This window comes from Camellia sinensis, unplaced genomic scaffold, assembly GCF_055761805.1.
Source record: "Camellia sinensis isolate YWXY unplaced genomic scaffold, ASM5576180v1 Unanchor1, whole genome shotgun sequence".
NCBI lineage: Eukaryota > Viridiplantae > Streptophyta > Magnoliopsida > Ericales > Theaceae > Camellia > Camellia sinensis.
In genome coordinates, this window is record NW_028128987.1 from 35,778,148 (window position 1) to 35,801,205 (window position 23,058).

Below are 23,058 nucleotides of genomic sequence, written 5' to 3' on the forward strand. Positions count from 1 at the left end.
GCCTGCACTCGGCACCAGAAAGGTCGATCTAGCAACTCCACCCTGAGACTGCTAAGGGTTATAACCCCTCTGTCTCCTGCCATCACCTTGACCCTCATGGCCCCGCTTGGAGCCTTTATGTTTCTCCTCATCTTCCTCCTGCATCATAAGCTCCATATGAGCTGCAGCATCCACTAAGTGTCTATACTCTCGGATGTAAGACCCACCAATCCTCAACTTGAGGCCCCGCCTCAACTTCCGTTCAAACTCATAGCAACAGCGTTCTTCGGACGCCACCAACTCAGGTGCAAACCTGGACAAACTAGTAAAAATGGCCTCAAACTCTGCCACGGACATACCTTGCTGATTAAGCCGACTAAACTGATCCCTCAGCTTCTCCTTAGCAACTGCAGATAAGAACCTCTCCTGGAAAGCATTCACAAACGCCTCCCATGTACCACCAACATGAGCCTTCTCGTACTTCCACCATTGACCCGCATCTCCCTTCAGCTGGAAAGATGCCAAGGTCACTTTCAATGCTCCGTCCTTGATGCCAAGCATCTCGAACGTCTTACTCATCTGTTCTAACCACTCGTCAGCCTTCAGTGGTTCCTTCGGATCTCCAACAAACTCGTCCGGATTTGACCGGAAGAACTCCCTCTTCAAGAAGGAAGGCCCTGTCTCAGCTGCCTGATTTCCTGCTCTGAGAATACCCAAAGCTCCTGCTATCTCTCGGGCCAAGGCACTCATAGCCAGCTGACCCGCTGGCTCGGCCACATTGGCCTGGCCAACTCCCTCCTGAACTATTGGAATGTCATCCGGTAAAGGTACTTCCTGCCTCACAGGCCTACCATGCCTAGCACCTCTTCCTCGTCCTGACATCCTAATAAAGGTAATACAGAACGTTAGCACATTAACAAATGTGCCAAAACTAAACACTCACGTCCTAATGCATGGACAACTGTAATTCATTCCACGTAAGCACATAAACACATAAGCACTTATGAATTTCCTTTCCGGATAATGATAGTCCCGAGGCGTTACTAGAGTTCCGATTAGAAACGGCATTGATCAAGTGCCTTTCCAACAAGACTCCCAGAAACCCAAGCATCCAATCAACATCCTAGAAATTAAATCCCATACCCATATAAACACATAAGCATGTTATCAATTAAGCACATAGCATATGACACTACATCTAAGTCTCTATCAAGCGAGACAAACCCACTATGATACTAATCACTTCCCACGTACCCAAAGTATTCGAACCCGGTACACTCTGATACCAAGTTGTAACGCCCTCAAAATGATAATATTAAACCCATCAACATAGACATGCATTGATATATAAAAGCTTCACATTTTACTATTCATCAGAGTTCCATTACCAAAAAGGTATTACATGTTAACAACAAAAGCAAATGCCCTAAAGGCTTACAGCTTCCAAGTTAACACTTGGTCACAACAAAAGAGTGCTAACTCATTTACACATTAAGCCCTTGGCTTGAATATACATGTAATACATCAAAGAAATAAAACAACAAAAGTCCGCCTGCCTCTAGCCTCCCAAGCTACGTCCTTGGAGGTGGCATGCTACCTGTGCCTGAAAATGATATTCCCATATAGGGTGAGCCACAGCCCAGTAGAAATACACTAAACCAAATATGAACAATGACTAAAAGATTAGCAGTTGATAGATGGCCAACATTAATACTTTCCCTTATCACACTTTACAGTTTCATGACATGCAAGTCCATATTCCAATTCTTTTAAATTCTCAATTTACAACCATGGCTCAGAACCTGGCCAAACAACTCACGTGAGACAGTAACTCATGTTAACCACTTTCCCATTTCACAATAGATAAGCATACTAGCTATATCACACACCAACAGATAAGCATACAAGCTATATCATCACTTCCATAGATATGCATAAGAGCACTATCACACTTCCAATGGCAAGCATATGAGCTCTGTCAACACATTAATAGATAAGCATATGAGCTCTATCTATGGAGTCCATCCCCTATCTCCTCCCAACAACATCTGGTTTAGAGGTCCATCCCCTATCTTCCCCTAAACCGTGGAGTACATCCCCTATCTCCTCCAACACAACACAATGCATATAAACAATAATTATACGCATCATCACACAACACATAAATTTAATGTATTCTTTCAACCGTCATACTCAATGACACATTCCAGCGATTAGTTCCAGTTTGCCTAATCATCATGCATTGTCTACAACAATCAAAACTATCCTCCACCGATAGCCCAAAGCAGTTATTTCTATACAGAAAATATATGCAACAATGGATATATAATCAACATTTCAACCAGGTGAGCGATAAATAATCCAACTACACCCTTTAACCCCTTCCCTTTCCAATTTCCACATTCTCAGTTCAATCCCTCATTTCCAACAATTAATTATACAAATTAATCAATCAATGTAATTAGGGCATTTTCCATAATTAACATTACAACCCTTAGGTTCCATTTTCACTAATGTTTCAACATCAATTTAACTTTTCCATGCCAAACATGCATCTAGGTTTATATAGCTAAAACCCCAACTTTTGAAAAAATTACACAAAAGCCCCAAACTTTCACAAAATTACCAAACCAATCCCAACATCTCAAAATACTAAAATTTAAAGACAAAGCTCATAAAGAGGAGTAGGTTATCCCTATCTCGAAGTTAGAGCTCGGATGGAGAAGAGACGAAAACCAAAGTGCTCCAAAGACCAAGATTCTCGGATCAAAACGACGCCCTCGACGATCAACACAACTTTTACAAAGGCCGAAGAGAAGGAGGACACTCTAACTAGATCAAACCCTAAAGAGAAGGGAGTTTCTAGAGAGAGAGGCTCTCAAAAATGGTTTTTAGAAAAAGTAGGAGAGAGAAAGAAAAGCAAAAAGTGATTTAAAATCACCCAACAGATAACTCATATACGTATGACCCGCTCGAGCGGAGAACACAACGCTCGAGCGCCAAGAACAAAAATCTGAACACGCTTGAGCGCAAAAAGGCCCGCTCGAGCGCCAAGACACAAGAATAAAGCACTTCCGCTCGAGCGCGAAAACCAGTCCGCTCGAGCGCAGATTTCCCCCTCCCAGAACTTATACTCAGAAGGTACTACCCGCTCGAGCGCCACCAGACCCGCTCGAGCGCCACCGCCCGAGCGTAAACAAACCCGCTCGAGCGTAAAAATCACATCTGCAGAAGTTTTGCAGGAACACGAAATACTGGAGGTGTGCAATCCCCGCTCGAGCGCAAGAAGAGCCGCTCGAGCGGATCGCCTAAAAACTGAACAACAAGGAATTGAAACCAAGGCCCAACCAACCTGTAACAACCTTGCCCAAAACATCCGAAAACTCAATCAAGTAGAATTAAAGGATAGCAACAAGATAGATACTACTACCAACTTCACGTAACCGAGTCCGAAATATAACAGAACAGTAAAGGGACAACCGGGATCGCTATAATTAAAAATGGAAGTTCAATCCAGAAACCACTATACCTTAACGATCTACTTAGAAATTAAATAAAAAAGGAAGTTTAATAGGAAAGTAAATTGAATTAAAATGGAAGTAGAATAAAAATAAAAATGAAAGTTGCATAAAATTAAAAATGGAAGTTCAATCCAGAAATCACTATACCTTAACGATCTATTTGAAAATTAAATAAAAAAGGAAGTTTAATAGAAAAGTAAATTGAATAAAAATGGAAGTTGAATAAAAATAAAAATTAAAGTTGCAGAAAATTAAATATGGAAGTTCAATTCAGAAACCACAATACCTTAACGATCTATTTGGAAATTAAATAAAAAAGGAAGTTTAATAGAAAAGTAAATTGAATAAAAATGGAAGTTGAATAAAAATAAAAATGAAAGTTGCATAAAATTAAAAATGGAAGTTCAATCCAAAAATCACTATACCTTAACGATCTATTTGGAAATTAAATAAAAAAGGAAGTTGAGTAGAAAAGAAACTTGAATGAAAAAGGAAGTTAAATAAAAATAAAAATGGAAGTTGCAGAAAATTAAAAATGGAAGTTCATTCAAGAAACCACTATACCTTAACAATCTATTTGGAAATTAAATAAAAAAGGATGTTTAATAGAAAAGTAAATTGAATAAAAATGGAAGTAGAATAAAAATAAAAAGGAAAGTTGCATAAAATAAAAAGTGGAAGTTCAATCCAGAAACCACTATACCTTAGCGATCTATTTCGAAATTAAATAAAAAAGGAAGTTTAATAGGAAAGTAAATTGAATTAAAATGGAAGTAGAATAAAAATAAAAATGAAAGTTGCATAAAATTAAAAATGGAAGTTCAATCCAGAAACCACTATACCTTAATGATCTATTTGGAAATTAAATAAAAAGGGAAGTTTAATAGAATAGTAAATTGAATAAAAATAAATTGAAAGTTGCATAAAATTAAAAATGGAAGTTCAATCCAAAAACCACTATACCTTAACGATCTATTTGGAAATTAAATAAAAAAAGGAAGTTGAGTAGAAAAGAAACTTGAACAAAAAAGGAAGTTAAATAAAAATAAGAATGGAAGTTGTAGAAAATTAAAAATGGAAGTTCATTCAAGAAACCACTATACCTTAACGATCTATTTGGAAATTAAATAAAAAAGGATGTTTAATAGAAAAGTAAATTGAATAAAAATGGAAGTAGAATAAAAATAAAAAGGAAAGTTGCATAAAATAAAAAGGGGAAGTTCAATCCAGAAACCACTATACCTTGGCGATCTGTTTGCAAATTAAATAAAAAAGGAAGTTTAATAGAAAAGTAAATTGAATAAAAATGGAAGTTGAATAAAAATAACAATGAAAGTTGCAGAAAATTAAATATGGAAGTTCAATCCAGAAACCACTATACCTTAACGATCTATGTGGAAATTAAATAAAAAAGAAAGTTTAATAGAAAAGTAAATCGAATAAAAATGGAAGTTGAATAAAAATAAAAATGAAAGTTGCATAAAACTAAAAATGGAAGTTCAATCCAAAAACAACTATACCTTAACGATCTATTTGGAAATTAAATAAGAAAGGAAATTGAGTAGAAAAGAAACTTGAATAAAAAAGGAAGTTAAATAAAAATAAAAATGGGAGTTGCAGAAAATTAAAAATGGAAGTTCATTCCAGAAACCACTATACCTTAACGATCTATTCGGAAATTAAATAAAAAAGGATGTTTAATAGAAAAGTAAATTGAATAAAAATGGAAGTAGAATATAAATAAAAATGAAAATTGCATAAAATTAAAAATGGAAGTTCAATCCAGAAACCACTATACCTTAGCGATCAATTTGGAAATTAAATAAAAAGGGAAGTTTAATAGGAAAGTAAATTGAATTAAAATGGAAGTAGGATAAAAATAAAAATGAAAGTTGCATAAAATTAAAAATGGAAGTTCAATCCAGAAACCACTATACCTTAACGATCTATTTGGAAATTAAATAAAAAAGGAAGTTTAATAGAAAAGTAAATTGAATAAAAATGGAAGTTGAACAAAAATAAAAATGGAAGTTGCAGAAAATTAAATATGGAATTTCAATCCAGAAACCACTTTACCTTAACGATCTATTTGGAAATTAAATAAAAAAGAAAGTTGAGCAGAAAAGAATCTAGAATAAAAAAGGAAGTTAAATAAAAATAAAAATGGAAGTTGCAGAAAATTAAAAATGGAAGTTCATTCTAGAAACCACTATACCTTAACGATCTATTTGGAAATTAAATAAAAAAGGATGTTTAATAGAAACGCAAATGGAACAAAAATGGAAGTAGAATAAAAAAAAATTGAAAGTTGCTTAAAATTAAAAATGGAAGTTCAATCCAGAAACCACTATACCTTAACGATCTATTTGGAAATTAAATAAAAAATGAAGTTTAATAGAAAAGTAAATTGAATAAAAATGGAAGTAGAATAAAAATAAATAGGAAAGTTGATAAAATTAAAAGTGGAAGTTCAATCCAGAAACCACTATACCTTAACGATCCATTTCGAAATTAAATAAAAAAAGAAGTTTAATAGAAAAGTAAATTGAATAAAAATGGAAGTTCAAGAAAAATAAAAATGAAAGTTGCATAAAATTAAAATTGGAAGTCCAATCCAAAAACCACTATACCTTAACGATCTACTCGGAAATTAAACAAATAATGAAGTTTAATAGAAAAGTAAATCGAATAAAAATGAAAGTTAAATAAAAATAAAAATGAAAGTTGCATAAAATTAAAATTGGAAGTTCAATCCAGAAACCACTATACCTTAACGATGTATTTGGAAATTAAATAAAAAAGGAAGTTTAATAGAAAAGTAAACTGAATAAAAATGGAAGTTGAATAAAAATAAAAATGAAACTTGCAAAAAATTAAATATGGAAGTTCAATCCGGAAACCACTATACCTTCACAATCTATTTGGAAATTAAATAAAAAAGGAAGTTTAATAGGAAAGTAAATTGAATTAAAATGGAAGTTGTATAAAAATAAAAATGAAAGTTGCATAAAATTAAAAATGGAAGTTGAATTCAAAAACCACTATACCTTTACGATCTATTTGGAAATTAAATAAAAAAGGAAGTTGAGTAGAAAAGAAACTTGAATAAAAAAGGAAGTTAAAAAAAAATAAAAAAGGAAGTTGCAGAAAATTAAAAATGGAAGTTCATTCCAGAAACCACTATACCTTAACGATCTATTTGGAAATTAAATAAAAAAGGAAGTTGAGTGGAAAAGAAACTTGAATAAAAAAGGAAGTTAAATAAAAATAAAAATGAAAGTTGCAGAAAATTAATAACGGAAATTCAATCCAGAAACCACTATACCTTAACGATCTATTTGGAAATTAAATAAAAAAGGAAGTTCAATATAAAAGTAAATTTAATAAAAATGGAAGTAGAATAAAAATAAAAATTAAAGTTGCAGAAAATTAAATATGGAAGTTCAATTCAGAAACCACTATACCTTAACGATCTATTTGGAAATTAAATAAAAAAGGAAGTTTAATAGAAAAGTAAATTGAATAAAAATGGAAGTTGAATAAAAATAAAAATGAAAGTTGCATAAAATTAAAAATGGAAGTTCAATCCAAAAATCACTATACCTTAACGATCTATTTGGAAATTAAATAAAAAAGGAAGTTGAGTAGAAAAGAAACTTGAATGAAAAAGGAAGTTAAATAAAAATAAAAATGAAAGTTGCAGAAAATTAAAAATGGAAGTTCATTCAAGAAACCACTATACCTTAAAAATCTATTTGGAAATTAAATAAAAAAGGATGTTTAATAGAAAAGTAAATTGAATAAAAATGGAAGTAGAATAAAAATAAAAAGGAAAGTTGCATAAAATAAAAAGTGGAAGTTCAATCCAGAAACCACTATACCTTAGCGATCTATTTCGAAATTAAATAAAAAAGGAAGTTTAATAGGAAAGTAAATTGAATTAAAATGGAAGTAGAATAAAAATAAAAATGAAAGTTGCATAAAATTAAAAATGGAAGTTTAATAGAATAGTAAATTGAATAAAAATAAATTGAAATTTGCATAAAATTAAAAATGGGAGTTCAATCCAAAAACCACTATACCTTAACGATCTATTTGGAAATTAAATAAAAAAAGGAAGTTGAGTAGAAAAGAAACTTGAACAAAAAAGGAAGTTAAATAAAAATAAGAATGGAAGTTGTAGAAAATTAAAAATGGAAGTTCATTCAAGAAACCACTATACCTTAACGATCTATTTGGAAATTAAATAAAAAAGGATGTTTAATAGAAAAGTAAATTGAATAAAAATGGAAGTAGAATAAAAATAAAAAGGAAAGTTGCATAAAATAAAAAGGGGAAGTTCAATCCAGAAACCACTATACCTTGGCGATCTGTTTGCAAATTAAATAAAAAAGGAAGTTTAATAGAAAAGTAAATTGAATAAAAATGGAAGTTGAATAAAAATAACAATGAAAGTTGCAGAAAATTAAATATGGAAGTTCAATCCAGAAACCACTATACCTTAACGATCTATGTGGAAATTAAATAAAAAAGAAAGTTTAATAGAAAAGTAAATCGAATAAAAATGGAAGTTGAATAAAAATAAAAATGAAAGTTGCATAAAACTAAAAATGGAAGTTCAATCCAAAAACAACTATACCTTAACGATCTATTTGGAAATTAAATAAGAAAGGAAATTGAGTAGAAAAGAAACTTGAATAAAAAAGGAAGTTAAATAAAAATAAAAATGGGAGTTGCAGAAAATTAAAAATGGAAGTTCATTCCAGAAACCACTATACCTTAACGATCTATTCGGAAATTAAATAAAAAAGGATGTTTAATAGAAAAGTAAATTGAATAAAAATGGAAGTAGAATATAAATAAAAATGAAAATTGCATAAAATTAAAAATGGAAGTTCAATCCAGAAACCACTATACCTTAGCGATCAATTTGGAAATTAAATAAAAAGGGAAGTTTAATAGGAAAGTAAATTGAATTAAAATGGAAGTAGGATAAAAATAAAAATGAAAGTTGCATAAAATTAAAAATGGAAGTTCAATCCAGAAACCACTATACCTTAACGATCTATTTGGAAATTAAATAAAAAAGGAAGTTTAATAGAAAAGTAAATTGAATAAAAATGGAAGTTGAACAAAAATAAAAATGGAAGTTGCAGAAAATTAAATATGGAATTTCAATCCAGAAACCACATTACCTTAACGATCTATTTGGAAATTAAATAAAAAAGAAAGTTGAGCAGAAAAGAATCTAGAATAAAAAAGGAAGTTAAATAAAAATAAAAATGGAAGTTGCAGAAAATTAAAAATGGAAGTTCATTCTAGAAACCACTATACCTTAACGATCTATTTGGAAATTAAATAAAAAATGATGTTTAATAGAAACGCAAATGGAACAAAAATGGAAGTAGAATAAAAAAAAATTGAAAGTTGCTTAAAATTAAAAATGGAAGTTCAATCCAGAAACCACTATACCTTAACGATCTATTTGGAAATTAAATAAAAAATGAAGTTTAATAGAAAAGTAAATTGAATAAAAATGGAAGTAGAATAAAAATAAATAGGAAAGTTGATAAAATTAAAAGTGGAAGTTCAATCCAGAAACCACTATACCTTAACGATCCATTTCGAAATTAAATAAAAAAAGAAGTTTAATAGAAAAGTAAATTGAATAAAAATGGAAGTTCAAGAAAAATAAAAATGAAAGTTGCATAAAATTAAAATTGGAAGTCCAATCCAAAAACCACTATACCTTAACGATCTACTCGGAAATTAAACAAATAATGAAGTTTAATAGAAAAGTAAATCGAATAAAAATGAAAGTTAAATAAAAATAAAAATGAAAGTTGCATAAAATTAAAATTGGAAGTTCAATCCAGAAACCACTATACCTTAACGATGTATTTGGAAATTAAATAAAAAAGGAAGTTTAATAGAAAAGTAAACTGAATAAAAATGGAAGTTGAATAAAAATAAAAATGAAACTTGCAAAAAATTAAATATGGAAGTTCAATCCGGAAACCACTATACCTTCACAATCTATTTGGAAATTAAATAAAAAAGGAAGTTTAATAGGAAAGTAAATTGAATTAAAATGGAAGTTGTATAAAAATAAAAATGAAAGTTGCATAAAATTAAAAATGGAAGTTGAATTCAAAAACCACTATACCTTTACGATCTATTTGGAAATTAAATAAAAAAGGAAGTTGAGTAGAAAAGAAACTTGAATAAAAAAGGAAGTTAAAAAAAAATAAAAAAGGAAGTTGCAGAAAATTAAAAATGGAAGTTCATTCCAGAAACCACTATACCTTAACGATCTATTTGGAAATTAAATAAAAAAGGAAGTTGAGTGGAAAAGAAACTTGAATAAAAAAGGAAGTTAAATAAAAATAAAAATGAAAGTTGCAGAAAATTAATAACGGAAATTCAATCCAGAAACCACTATACCTTAACGATCTATTTGGAAATTAAATAAAAAAGGAAGTTCAATAGAAAAGTAAATTTAATAAAAATGGAAGTAGAATAAAAATAAAAATTAAAGTTGCAGAAAATTAAATATGGAAGTTCAATTCAGAAACCACTATACCTTAACGATCTATTTGGAAATTAAATAAAAAAGGAAGTTTAATAGAAAAGTAAATTGAATAAAAATGGAAGTTGAATAAAAATAAAAATGAAAGTTGCATAAAATTAAAAATGGAAGTTCAATCCAAAAATCACTATACCTTAACGATCTATTTGGAAATTAAATAAAAAAGGAAGTTGAGTAGAAAAGAAACTTGAATGAAAAAGGAAGTTAAATAAAAATAAAAATGAAAGTTGCAGAAAATTAAAAATGGAAGTTCATTCAAGAAACCACTATACCTTAAAAATCTATTTGGAAATTAAATAAAAAAGGATGTTTAATAGAAAAGTAAATTGAATAAAAATGGAAGTAGAATAAAAATAAAAAGGAAAGTTGCATAAAATAAAAAGTGGAAGTTCAATCCAGAAACCACTATACCTTAGCGATCTATTTCGAAATTAAATAAAAAAGGAAGTTTAATAGGAAAGTAAATTGAATTAAAATGGAAGTAGAATAAAAATAAAAATGAAAGTTGCATAAAATTAAAAATGGAAGTTTAATAGAATAGTAAATTGAATAAAAATAAATTGAAATTTGCATAAAATTAAAAATGGAAGTTCAATCCAAAAACCACTATACCTTAACGATCTATTTGGAAATTAAATAAAAAAAGGAAGTTGAGTAGAAAAGAAACTTGAACAAAAAAGGAAGTTAAATAAAAATAAGAATGGAAGTTGTAGAAAATTAAAAATGGAAGTTCATTCAAGAAACCACTATACCTTAACGATCTATTTGGAAATTAAATAAAAAAGGATGTTTAATAGAAAAGTAAATTGAATAAAAATGGAAGTAGAATAAAAATAAAAAGGAAAGTTGCATAAAATAAAAAGGGGAAGTTCAATCCAGAAACCACTATACCTTGGCGATCTGTTTGCAAATTAAATAAAAAAGGAAGTTTAATAGAAAAGTAAATTGAATAAAAATGGAAGTTGAATAAAAATAACAATGAAAGTTGCAGAAAATTAAATATGGAAGTTCAATCCAGAAACCACTATACCTTAACGATCTATGTGGAAATTAAATAAAAAAGAAAGTTTAATAGAAAAGTAAATCGAATAAAAATGGAAGTTGAATAAAAATAAAAATGAAAGTTGCATAAAACTAAAAATGGAAGTTCAATCCAAAAACAACTATACCTTAACGATCTATTTGGAAATTAAATAAGAAAGGAAATTGAGTAGAAAAGAAACTTGAATAAAAAAGGAAGTTAAATAAAAATAAAAATGGGAGTTGCAGAAAATTAAAAATGGAAGTTCATTCCAGAAACCACTATACCTTAACGATCTATTCGGAAATTAAATAAAAAAGGATGTTTAATAGAAAAGTAAATTGAATAAAAATGGAAGTAGAATATAAATAAAAATGAAAATTGCATAAAATTAAAAATGGAAGTTCAATCCAGAAACCACTATACCTTAGCGATCAATTTGGAAATTAAATAAAAAGGGAAGTTTAATAGGAAAGTAAATTGAATTAAAATGGAAGTAGGATAAAAATAAAAATGAAAGTTGCATAAAATTAAAAATGGAAGTTCAATCCAGAAACCACTATACCTTAACGATCTATTTGGAAATTAAATAAAAAAGGAAGTTTAATAGAAAAGTAAATTGAATAAAAATGGAAGTTGAACAAAAATAAAAATGGAAGTTGCAGAAAATTAAATATGGAATTTCAATCCAGAAACCACATTACCTTAACGATCTATTTGGAAATTAAATAAAAAAGAAAGTTGAGCAGAAAAGAATCTAGAATAAAAAAGGAAGTTAAATAAAAATAAAAATGGAAGTTGCAGAAAATTAAAAATGGAAGTTCATTCTAGAAACCACTATACCTTAACGATCTATTTGGAAATTAAATAAAAAAGGATGTTTAATAGAAACGCAAATGGAACAAAAATGGAAGTAGAATAAAAAAAAATTGAAAGTTGCTTAAAATTAAAAATGGAAGTTCAATCCAGAAACCACTATACCTTAACGATCTATTTGGAAATTAAATAAAAAATGAAGTTTAATAGAAAAGTAAATTGAATAAAAATGGAAGTAGAATAAAAATAAATAGGAAAGTTGATAAAATTAAAAGTGGAAGTTCAATCCAGAAACCACTATACCTTAACGATCCATTTCGAAATTAAATAAAAAAAGAAGTTTAATAGAAAAGTAAATTGAATAAAAATGGAAGTTCAAGAAAAATAAAAATGAAAGTTGCATAAAATTAAAATTGGAAGTCCAATCCAAAAACCACTATACCTTAACGATCTACTCGGAAATTAAACAAATAATGAAGTTTAATAGAAAAGTAAATCGAATAAAAATGAAAGTTAAATAAAAATAAAAATGAAAGTTGCATAAAATTAAAATTGGAAGTTCAATCCAGAAACCACTATACCTTAACGATGTATTTGGAAATTAAATAAAAAAGGAAGTTTAATAGAAAAGTAAACTGAATAAAAATGGAAGTTGAATAAAAATAAAAATGAAACTTGCAAAAAATTAAATATGGAAGTTCAATCCGGAAACCACTATACCTTCACAATCTATTTGGAAATTAAATAAAAAAGGAAGTTTAATAGGAAAGTAAATTGAATTAAAATGGAAGTTGTATAAAAATAAAAATGAAAGTTGCATAAAATTAAAAATGGAAGTTGAATTCAAAAACCACTATACCTTTACGATCTATTTGGAAATTAAATAAAAAAGGAAGTTGAGTAGAAAACAAACTTGAATAAAAAAAGAAGTTAAAAAAAAATAAAAAAGGAAGTTGCAGAAAATTAAAAATGGAAGTTCATTCCAGAAACCACTATACCTTAACGATCTATTTGGAAATTAAATAAAAAAGGAAGTTGAGTAGAAAAGAAACTTGAATAAAAAAGGAAGTTAAATAAAAATAAAAATGAAAGTTGCAGAAAATTAATAACGGAAATTCAATCCAGAAACCACTATACCTTAACGATCTATTTGGAAATTAAATAAAAAAGGAAGTTCAATAGAAAAGTAAATTTAATAAAAATGGAAGTAGAATAAAAATAAAAATTAAAGTTGCAGAAAATTAAATATGGAAGTTCAATCCAGAAACCACTATACCTTAACGATCCATTTCGAAATTAAATAAAAAAAGAAGTTTAATAGAAAAGTAAATTGAATAAAAATGGAAGTTGAATAAAAATAAAAATGAAAGTTGCATAAAATTAAAAATGGAAGTTCAATCCAAAAATCACTATACCTTAACGATCTATTTGGAAATTAAATAAAAAAGGAAGTTGAGTAGAAAAGAAACTTGAATGAAAAAGGAAGTTAAATAAAAATAAAAATGAAAGTTGCAGAAAATTAAAAATGGAAGTTCATTCAAGAAACCACTATACCTTAAAAATCTATTTGGAAATTAAATAAAAAAGGATGTTTAATAGAAAAGTAAATTGAATAAAAATGGAAGTAGAATAAAAATAAAAAGGAAAGTTGCATAAAATAAAAAGTGGAAGTTCAATCCAGAAACCACTATACCTTAGCGATCTATTTCGAAATTAAATAAAAAAGGAAGTTTAATAGGAAAGTAAATTGAATTAAAATGGAAGTAGAATAAAAATAAAAATGAAAGTTGCATAAAATTAAAAATGGAAGTTCAATCCAGAAACCACTATACCTTAACGATCTATTTGGAAATTAAATAAAAAGGGAAGTTTAATAGAATAGTAAATTGAATAAAAATGGAAGTTGAATAAAAATAAATTGAAAGTTGCATAAAATTAAAAATGGAAGTTCAATCCAAAAACCACTATACCTTAACGATCTATTTGGAAATTAAATAAAAAAAAGAAGTTGAGTAGAAAAGAAACTTGAATAAAAAAGGAAGTTAAATAAAAATAAGAATGGAAGTTGTAGAAAATTAAAAATGGAAGTTCATTCAAGAAACCACTATACCTTAACGATCTATTTGGAAATTAAATAAAAAAGGATGTTTAGTAGAAAAGTAAATTGAATAAAAATGGAAGTAGAATAAAAATAAAAAGGAAAGTTGCATAAAATAAAAAGGGGAAGTTCAATCCAGAAACCACTATACCTTGGCGATCTGTTTGCAAATTAAATAAAAAAGGAAGTTTAATAGAAAAGTAAATTGAATAAAAATGGAAGTTGAATAAAAATAACAATGAAAGTTGCTGAAAATTAAATATGGAAGTTCAATCCAGAAACCACTATACCGTAACGATCTATGTGGAAATTAAATAAAAAAGAAAGTTTAACAGAAAAGTAAATCGAATAAAAATGGAAGTTGAATAAAAATAAAAATGAAAGTTGCATAAAACTAAAAATGGAAGTTCAATCCAAAAACAACTATACCTTAACGATCTACTTGGAAATTAAATAAGAAAGGAAATTGAGTAGAAAAGAAACTTGAATAAAAAAGGAAGTTAAATAAAAATAAAAATGGGAGTCGCAGAAAATTAAAAATGGAAGTTCATTCCAGAAACCACTATACCTTAACGATCTATTCGGAAATTAAATAAAAAAGGATGTTTAATAGAAAAGTAAATTGAATAAAAATGGAAGTAGAATATAAATAAAAATGAAAGTTGCATAAAATTAAAAATGGAAGTTCAATCCAGAAACCACTATACCTTAGCGATCTATTTGGAAATTAAATAAAAAGGGAAGTTTAATAGGAAAGTAAATTGAATTAAAATGGAAGTAGGATAAAAATAAAAATGAAAGTTGCATAAAATTAAAAATGGAAGTTCAATCCAGAAACCACTATACCTTAACGATCAATTTGGAAATTAAATAAAAAAGGAAGTTTAATAGAAAAGTAAATTGAATAAAAATGGAAGTTGAATAAAAATAAAAATGGAAGTTGCAGAAAATTAAATATGGAATTTCAATCCAGAAACCACTTTACCTTAATGATCTATTTGGAAATTAAATAAAAAAGAAAGTTGAGTAGAAAAGAATATAGAATAAAAAAGGAAGTTGCAGAAAATTAAAAATGGAAGTTCATTCCAGAAACCACTATACCTTAACGATCTATTTGGAAATTAAATAAAAAAGGATGTTTAATAGAAACGTAAATGGAACAAAAATGGAAGTAGAATAAAAAAAAATTTAAAGTTGCTTAAAATTAAAAGTGGAAGTTCAATCCAGAAACCACTATACCTTAACGATCTATTTGGAAATTAAATAAAAAATGAAGTTTAATAGAAAAGTAAATTGAATAAAAATCGAAGTAGAATAAAAATAAAAAGGAAAGTTGCATAAAATTAAAAGTGGAAGTTTAATCCAGAAACCACTCTACCTTAACGATCCATTTCGAAATTAAATAAAAAAAGAAGTTTAATAGAAAAGTAAATTGAATAAAAATGGAAGTTCAAGAAAAATAAAAATGGAAGTTGCTTAAAATTAAAATTGGAAGTCCAATCCAAAAACCACTATACCTTAACGATCTACTCGGAAATTAAACAAATAATGAAGTTTAATAGAAAAGTAAATCGAATAAAAATGAAAGTTAAATAAAAATAAAAATGAAAGTTGCATAAAATTAAAATTGGAAGTTCAATCCAGAAACCACTATACCTTAACGATGTATTTGGAAATTAAATAAAAAAGGAAGTTTAATAGAAAAGTAAACTGAATAAAAATGGAAGTTGAATAAAAATAAAAATGAAACTTGCAGAAAATTAAATATGGAAGTTCAATCCGGAAACCACTATACCTTCACGATCTATTTGGAAATTAAATAAAAAAGGAAGTTTAATAGGAAAGTAAATTGAATTAAAATGGAAGTTGTATAAAAATAAAAATGAAAGTTGCATAAAATTAAAAATGGAAGTTGAATTCAAAAACCACTATACCTTTACGATCTATTTGGAAATTAAATAAAAATGAAAGTTGAGTAGAAAAGAAACTTGAATAAAAAAGGAAGTTAAATAAAAATAAAAATGAAAGTTGCAGAAAATTAATAACGGAAGTTAAATCCAGAAACCACTATACCTTAACGATCTATTTGGAAATTAAATAAAAAATGAAGTTTAATAGAAAAGTAAATTGAATAAAAATGGAAGTAGAATATAAATAAAAATGAAAGTTGCATAAAATTAAAAATGGAAGTTCAATCCAGAAACCACTATACCTTAGCGATCTATTTGGAAATTAAATAAAAAAGGAAGTTTAATAGAAAAGTAAATTGATTAAAAATTGTAGTAAAATTAAAATAAAAATGAAAGTTGCATAAAATTAAAAATGCAAGTTCAATCCAGAAACCACTATACGTTAACGATCTACTTGGAAATTAAATAAAAAAGGAAGTTTAATAGGACAGTAAATTGAATTAAAATGGAAGTGGAATAAAAATAAAAATGAAAGTTGCATAAAATTAAAAATGGAAGTTCAATCCAGAAACCACTATGCCTTAACGATCTATTTGGAAATTAAATAAAAAAGGAAGTTTAATAGAAAAGGAAATTGAATAAAAATGGAAGTTGAATAAAAATAAAAATGAAAGTTGCATAAAATTAAAAACGGAAGTTCAATCCAAAAACCACTATACCTTAACGATCTATTTGGAAATTAAATAAAACAGGAAGTTTAATAGAAAAGTAAATTGAATAAAAATGGAAGTTGAATGAAAATAAAAATTAAAGTCGCATAAAATTAAAAATGGAAGTTCAATCCAAAAACCACTATACCTTAACGATCTATTTGGAAATTAAATAAAAAAGGAAGTTTAATAGAAAAGTAAATTGAATAAAAATAGTAGTTAAATAAAAATAAAAATGAAAGTTGCATAAAATTAAAAATGGAAGTTCAATCCAAAAACCACTATACCTTAACGATCTATTTGGAAATTAAATAAAAAAGCAAGTTGAGTAAAAAGAAACTTGAATAAAAAAGGAAGTTAAATAAAAATAAAAATGGAAGTTGCAGAAAATTAAAAATAGAAGTTCATTCCAGAAACCCCTATACCTTAACGATCTATTTGGAAATTAAATAAAAAAGGAAGTTTAATAGAAAAATAAATTGAATAAAAATGGAAGTAGAATATAAAAAAAAATTATAGTTGCATAAAATTAAAAATGGAAATTCAATACAGAAACCACAATACCTTAGCGATCTATTTGGAAATTAAAGAAAAAAGGAAGTTTAATAGGAAAGTAAATTGAATTAAAATGGAAGTAGAATAAAAATAGAAATGAAAGTTGCATTAAATTAAAAATGAAAGTTCAATCCAGAAACCACTATACCTTAACGATCTATTTGGAAATTAAAGAAAAAGGGAAGTTTAATAGAAAAGTAAATTGATTTAAAATGAAAGAAGAAAAAAAATAAAAATGCAAGTTGCATAAAATTAAAAATGGAAGTTCAATCCAGAAACCACTATACCTTAACGATCTATTTGGAAATTAACTAAAAAAGGAAGTTTAACAGAAAAGTAAATAGAATAAAAATGGTAGTTGAATAAAAATAAAAATGAAAGTTGCATAAAATTAAAAATGGAAGTTCAATCCAAAAACCACTATACCTTAATAATCTACTTGGAAATTAAATAAAAAAGGAAGTTTAATAGAAAAGTAAATTGAATAAAAATGGTAGTTGAATAAAAATAAAAATGAAAGTTGCATAAAATTAAAAATGGAAGTTCAATCCAAAAACCACTATACCTTAACGATCTATTTGAAAATTAAATAAAAAAGGAAGTTGAGTAGAAAAGCAACTTGAATAAAAATGTTAATTGAATAAAAATAAAAATGAAAGTTGCATAAAATTACAAATGGAAGTTCAATCCAGAAACCACTATACCTTAACGATCTATTTGGAAATTAAATAAAAAAGGAAGTTTAATAGAAAATTAAATTGAATAAAAATGGAAGTTGAATAAGAATAAGAATTAAAGTCGCATAAAATAAAAAATGGAAGTTCAATCCAAAAACCAATATACCTTAACGATCTATTTGGAAATTAACTAAAAAAGGAAGTTTAATAGAAAAGTAAATAGAATAAAAATGGTAGTTGAATAAAAATAAAAATGAAAGTTGCATGAAATTTAAAATGGAAGTTCAATCCAAAAACTACTGTACCTTAACGATCTACTTGGAAATTAAATAAAAATGGAAGTTTAATAGGAAAGTAAATTGAATTAAAATGGAAGTAGAATAAAAATAAAAATGAAAGTTGCATAAAATTGAAAATGGAAGTTCAATCCAGAAACCACTATACCTTAACGATCTACATGGAAATTAAATACAAAAGGAAGTTTAATAGGAAAATAAATTGAATTGAAATGGAAATAGAATAAAAATAAAAATGAAAGTTGCATAAAATTAAAAATGAAAGTTCAATCCAGAAACCATTATACCATAACGATCTATTTGGAAATTAAATAAAAAAGGAAGTTTAATAAAAAAATAAATTGAATAAAAATGGAAGTAGAATAAAAATAAAAATTAAAGTTGCAGAAAATTAAAAATGGAAGTTCAATCCAGAAACCACTATACCTTAGCGATCTATTTGGAAATTAAATAAAAAAGGAAGTTTAATAGGAAAGTAAATTGAATAAAAATGGAAGTAGAATAAAAATAAAAATGAAAGTTGCATAAAATTAAAAATGGAAGTTCAATCCAGAAACCACTATACCTTAACGATATATTTGGAAATTAAATAAAAAAGGAAGTTTAATAGAAAAGTAAATTGAATAAAAATGGTAGTTGAATAAAAATAAAAATGAATGTTGCATAAAATTAAAAATGGAAGTTCAATCCAGAAACCACTATACCTTAACGATCTATTTGGAAATTAAATAAAAAAGGAAGTTTAATAGAAAAGTAAATTGAATAAAAATGGTAGTTGAATAAAAATAAAAATGAATGTTGCATAAAATTAAAAATGGAAGTTCAATCCAAAAACCACTATACCTTAACGATCTATTTGGAAATTAAATAAAAAAGGAAGTTTAACAGAAAAGTAAATTGAATAAAAATGGAAGTTGAATAAAAATAAGTATTAAAGTCGCTTAAAATTAAAAATGGAAGTTCAATCCAGAAACGACTATACCTTAACGATCTATTTGGAAATTTAATAAAAAAGGAAGTTTAATAGAAAAGTAAATTGAATAAAAATGGAAGTTGAATAAGAATAAGAATTAAAGTCGCATAAAATTAAAAATGGAAGTTCAATCCAAAAACCAATATACCTTAACGATCTATTTGGAAATTAACTAAAAAAGGAAGTTTAATAGAAAAGTAAATAGAATAAAAATGGTAGTTGAATAAAAATAAAAATGAAAGTTGCATAAAATTAAAAATGGAAGTTCAATCCAAAAACCACTATACCTTAACAATCTACTTGGAAATTAAATAAAAAAGGAAGTTTAATAGGAAAGTAAATTGAATTAAAATGGAAGTAGAATAAAAATAAAAATGAAAGTTGCATAAAATTAAAAATGGAAGTTCAATCCAGAAACCACTATACCTTATCGATATCCTTGGAAATTAAATAAAAAAGGATGTTTAATAGGAAAATAAATTGAATTAAAATGGAAGTAGAATAAAAATAAAAATGAAAGTTGCCTAAAATTAAAAATGGAAGTTCAATCCAGAAACCACTATACCTTAACGATCTATTTCGAAATTAAATAAAAAATGAAGTTTAACAGAAAAGTAAATTGAATAAAAATGGAAGTTGAATAAAAATAACAATTAAAGTCGTTTAAAATTAAAAATGGAAGTTCAATCAAAAAAACCATTATACCTTAACGATCTATTTGGAAATTAAATAAAAATGGTAGTTGAATAAAAATAAAAATGAAAGTTGCATAAAATTAAAAATGGAAGTTCAATCTAGAAACCACTATACCTTAACGATCTATTTCGAAATTAAATAAAAAAGGAAGTTTAACAGAAAAGTAAATTGAATAAAAATGGAAGTTGAATAAAAATAAGAATTAAAGTCGCTTAAAATTAAAAATGGAAGTTCAATCAAAAAAACCAATATACCTTAACGATCTATTTGGAAATTAAATAAAAATGGTAGTTGAATAAAAATAAAAATGAAAGTTGCATAAAATTAATAATCGAAGTTCAATCCAGAAACCACTATACCGTAACGATCTACTTGGAAATTAAATAAAAAAGGAAGTTTAATAGGAAAGTAAATTGAATTAAAATGGAAGTAGAATAACAATAAAAATGAAAGTTGCATAAAATTAAAAATGGAAGTTCAATCCAGAAACCACTATACCTTAACGATCTATTTGGAAATTAAATAAAAAAGGAAGTTTAATAGAAAAGTAAATTGAATAAAAATTGCAGTTGAATAAAAATAAAATTGAAAGTTGCATAAAATTAAAAATAGAAGTTCAATCCAAAAACCACTATACCTTAACAATCTATTTGGAAATTAAATAAAAAAGGAAGTTGAGTAGAAAAGATATGTCACGACCCCAAACCGCCCCTAGTAGTTTGGTGCCGTGATGGCCAGTAATCCGTAATTACCGAAGGCCAACTTTCAAAAACTTAACACAATCAGAGTAATAATAAACGGGGCTCACAAATGCGGAAGTAATAAATCAAGATACAAGTGGTCCATAAGAGCTGTGCATAGATCAAATGCAATGCCATTCATTTGTATAATTGAATACAGCCAAGCAAGGTACATATTACATCTTGATCAAAATGCTTCTCGAGCCGACATATACAAAATATAACAGAATACAAGTCAAGAAGCATGATTTTCAAGATTTGCCGACATGCAATGAAAGGCATCGCCGACGTAAATACAAAAGCAAAACCGACATAAGCACGAATCCAAAACAAGCTTCCAAAACAATCTAGGCGTCGCCACCGTCCTGCTCATCACCTACATATATATAGAGAGGGGTGAGCACAAAATACTCAGTGAATGGTACTAATAATAAAGGTTTGCATGAATAAAGCCGGAGTCTTTCAAAACAAACGAATCAAACTTTATCAGGACAAGGGATGAACCGTATTCGTCAATCAAATATCATAACATCGGCGAAGCAAGGGATGAACCGTATTCATCAATCAAGTATCACAAGTCTCAAGGGTTACTTAGGCCCGTAGCCCGATTTAACAAGGACCGTATCCTTTTATACTTGGTACTGCGAAAGTTTAGAGTCCTCCAGCACAAGGGACTTATGTTACTTAGGCCCGTAGCCCGATTTAACAAGGACCGTATCCTTTTATACTTGGTACTGCGAAAGTTTAGAGTCCTCCAGCACAAGGGACTTATGTTACTTAGGCCCGTAGCCCGATTTAACAAGGACCGTATCCTTTTTAAAGATGGCATCGAAACAAGGATTACACTTGTCGTATCAAAACAAGAGCTATTCATTCATGCTTAACAAAAACACTTTTGTCAAAACACAGCAAGCAAGATTTATCAAAACAAGTATAACATAGCTTTATTAGAAATACCACTCACCTAGTTCTTCAGGTGTAGACTCAAGAAAATATCAAGGACCTACAATCACATGACAAATCACATTCTCAAGACAAACTCCATATGCATGCAAATGATCTCGGCATTCTTGCCAGATCCGAGTCAAAACAAAGCAAAGCACGCTGGGAGCTTAACACTGCTCTCGCCTCATGAAAACACACTGGGCACCGTCTAGGATTATGCCGAGGTCCCATCAAACAAAGTCGGGAAAATCCTGGGTTTCCCTTCGAAGAATATGAAGAACACGATCATTTGGAAGATGGATGCAAGTTCACAACTTGTTACAAAAATCTGAGTTTTCATGCCAAGAATTCAAAACATGGACCTGGGTACTCACGCAAGAAGGTCATGCAAGAGCAAACACAAAAACATGGTTCTAGTTTCAAACTTTTGGATCAAAACGAGGCTCTCTTTTCAAAACCAACTTCAAAACGATGCATGACATGCAAAACAGATCCGATCATGCAATGCAGCTAGATGGTTACTATCAACAAACAAAATAGACCAAGGTTCTTACCTCAAAACTCGAATCCAACGGTTCAAACCACAAAGATCAAGCTTGGAAGATCTATTCTCACTCAAGAACTTCTCCTCCTTCCCTCTAGAGCTTCTCTCTCTAAAACAAAGATTTGAGACAAAAATGATTTGGTTCTAGGTCTGCCGGCTGTCTTAACAACTAGCTCGGACACGTGGCGCTATCGGGTTGGCTCAACTCAAAAAGGTGACTGATTGATAAGACAAGTCTCTGACAAAGCGTATGTAACAAGCTGGGTGAGACACATCGGCAATAAATGACATCGGCTCAACCAAAGATCTGGCAACAGGGTAACAAAGACATCGGCTAGGGAGGACGACGCTTGACTAAGCTGTGCCACACCTTGGCCGGGGTGTTCCACATCTCGGCCTAGGCCATACCTGCCTGCGGACAAGGTTCACTAAGTGCAAGACATCTCGGCAATAAACGCCCGAGGTGAAGATGGGGTTGAACAAGATCTCAAACAGTTCTAAGTGCAAGGATTCAAAGGCGAACTGGGCTCAAGATGACCTCGGCCACACACTCACACCGGACAAGGAACAAAATACGCAAGCAATACAAACAAAACAAGGCAAGCAAAACCTCCAAACAACATAACAAGGTAAGATCATGCACGAATGTATGCAAGTATGACAAGAGTAAGGTGAGGGTTGTTACAAGATACTTGAATAAAAAAGGAACTTAAATAATAATAAAAATGGAAGTTGCGGAAAATTAAAAATGGAAGTTCATTCCAGAAACCACTATACCTTAAAGATCTATTCGGAAATTAAAGAAAAAATGAAGTTTAATAGAAAAGTAAATTGAATAAAAATGGTAGTTGAATAAAAATAAAAATTAAAGTTGCATAAAATTAAAAATGGAAGTTCAATCCAGAAACCACTATACCTTGACGATCTACTTGGAAATTAAAAAAAAAAAGGAAGTTTAATAGGAAAGTAAATTGAATTAAAATGGAAG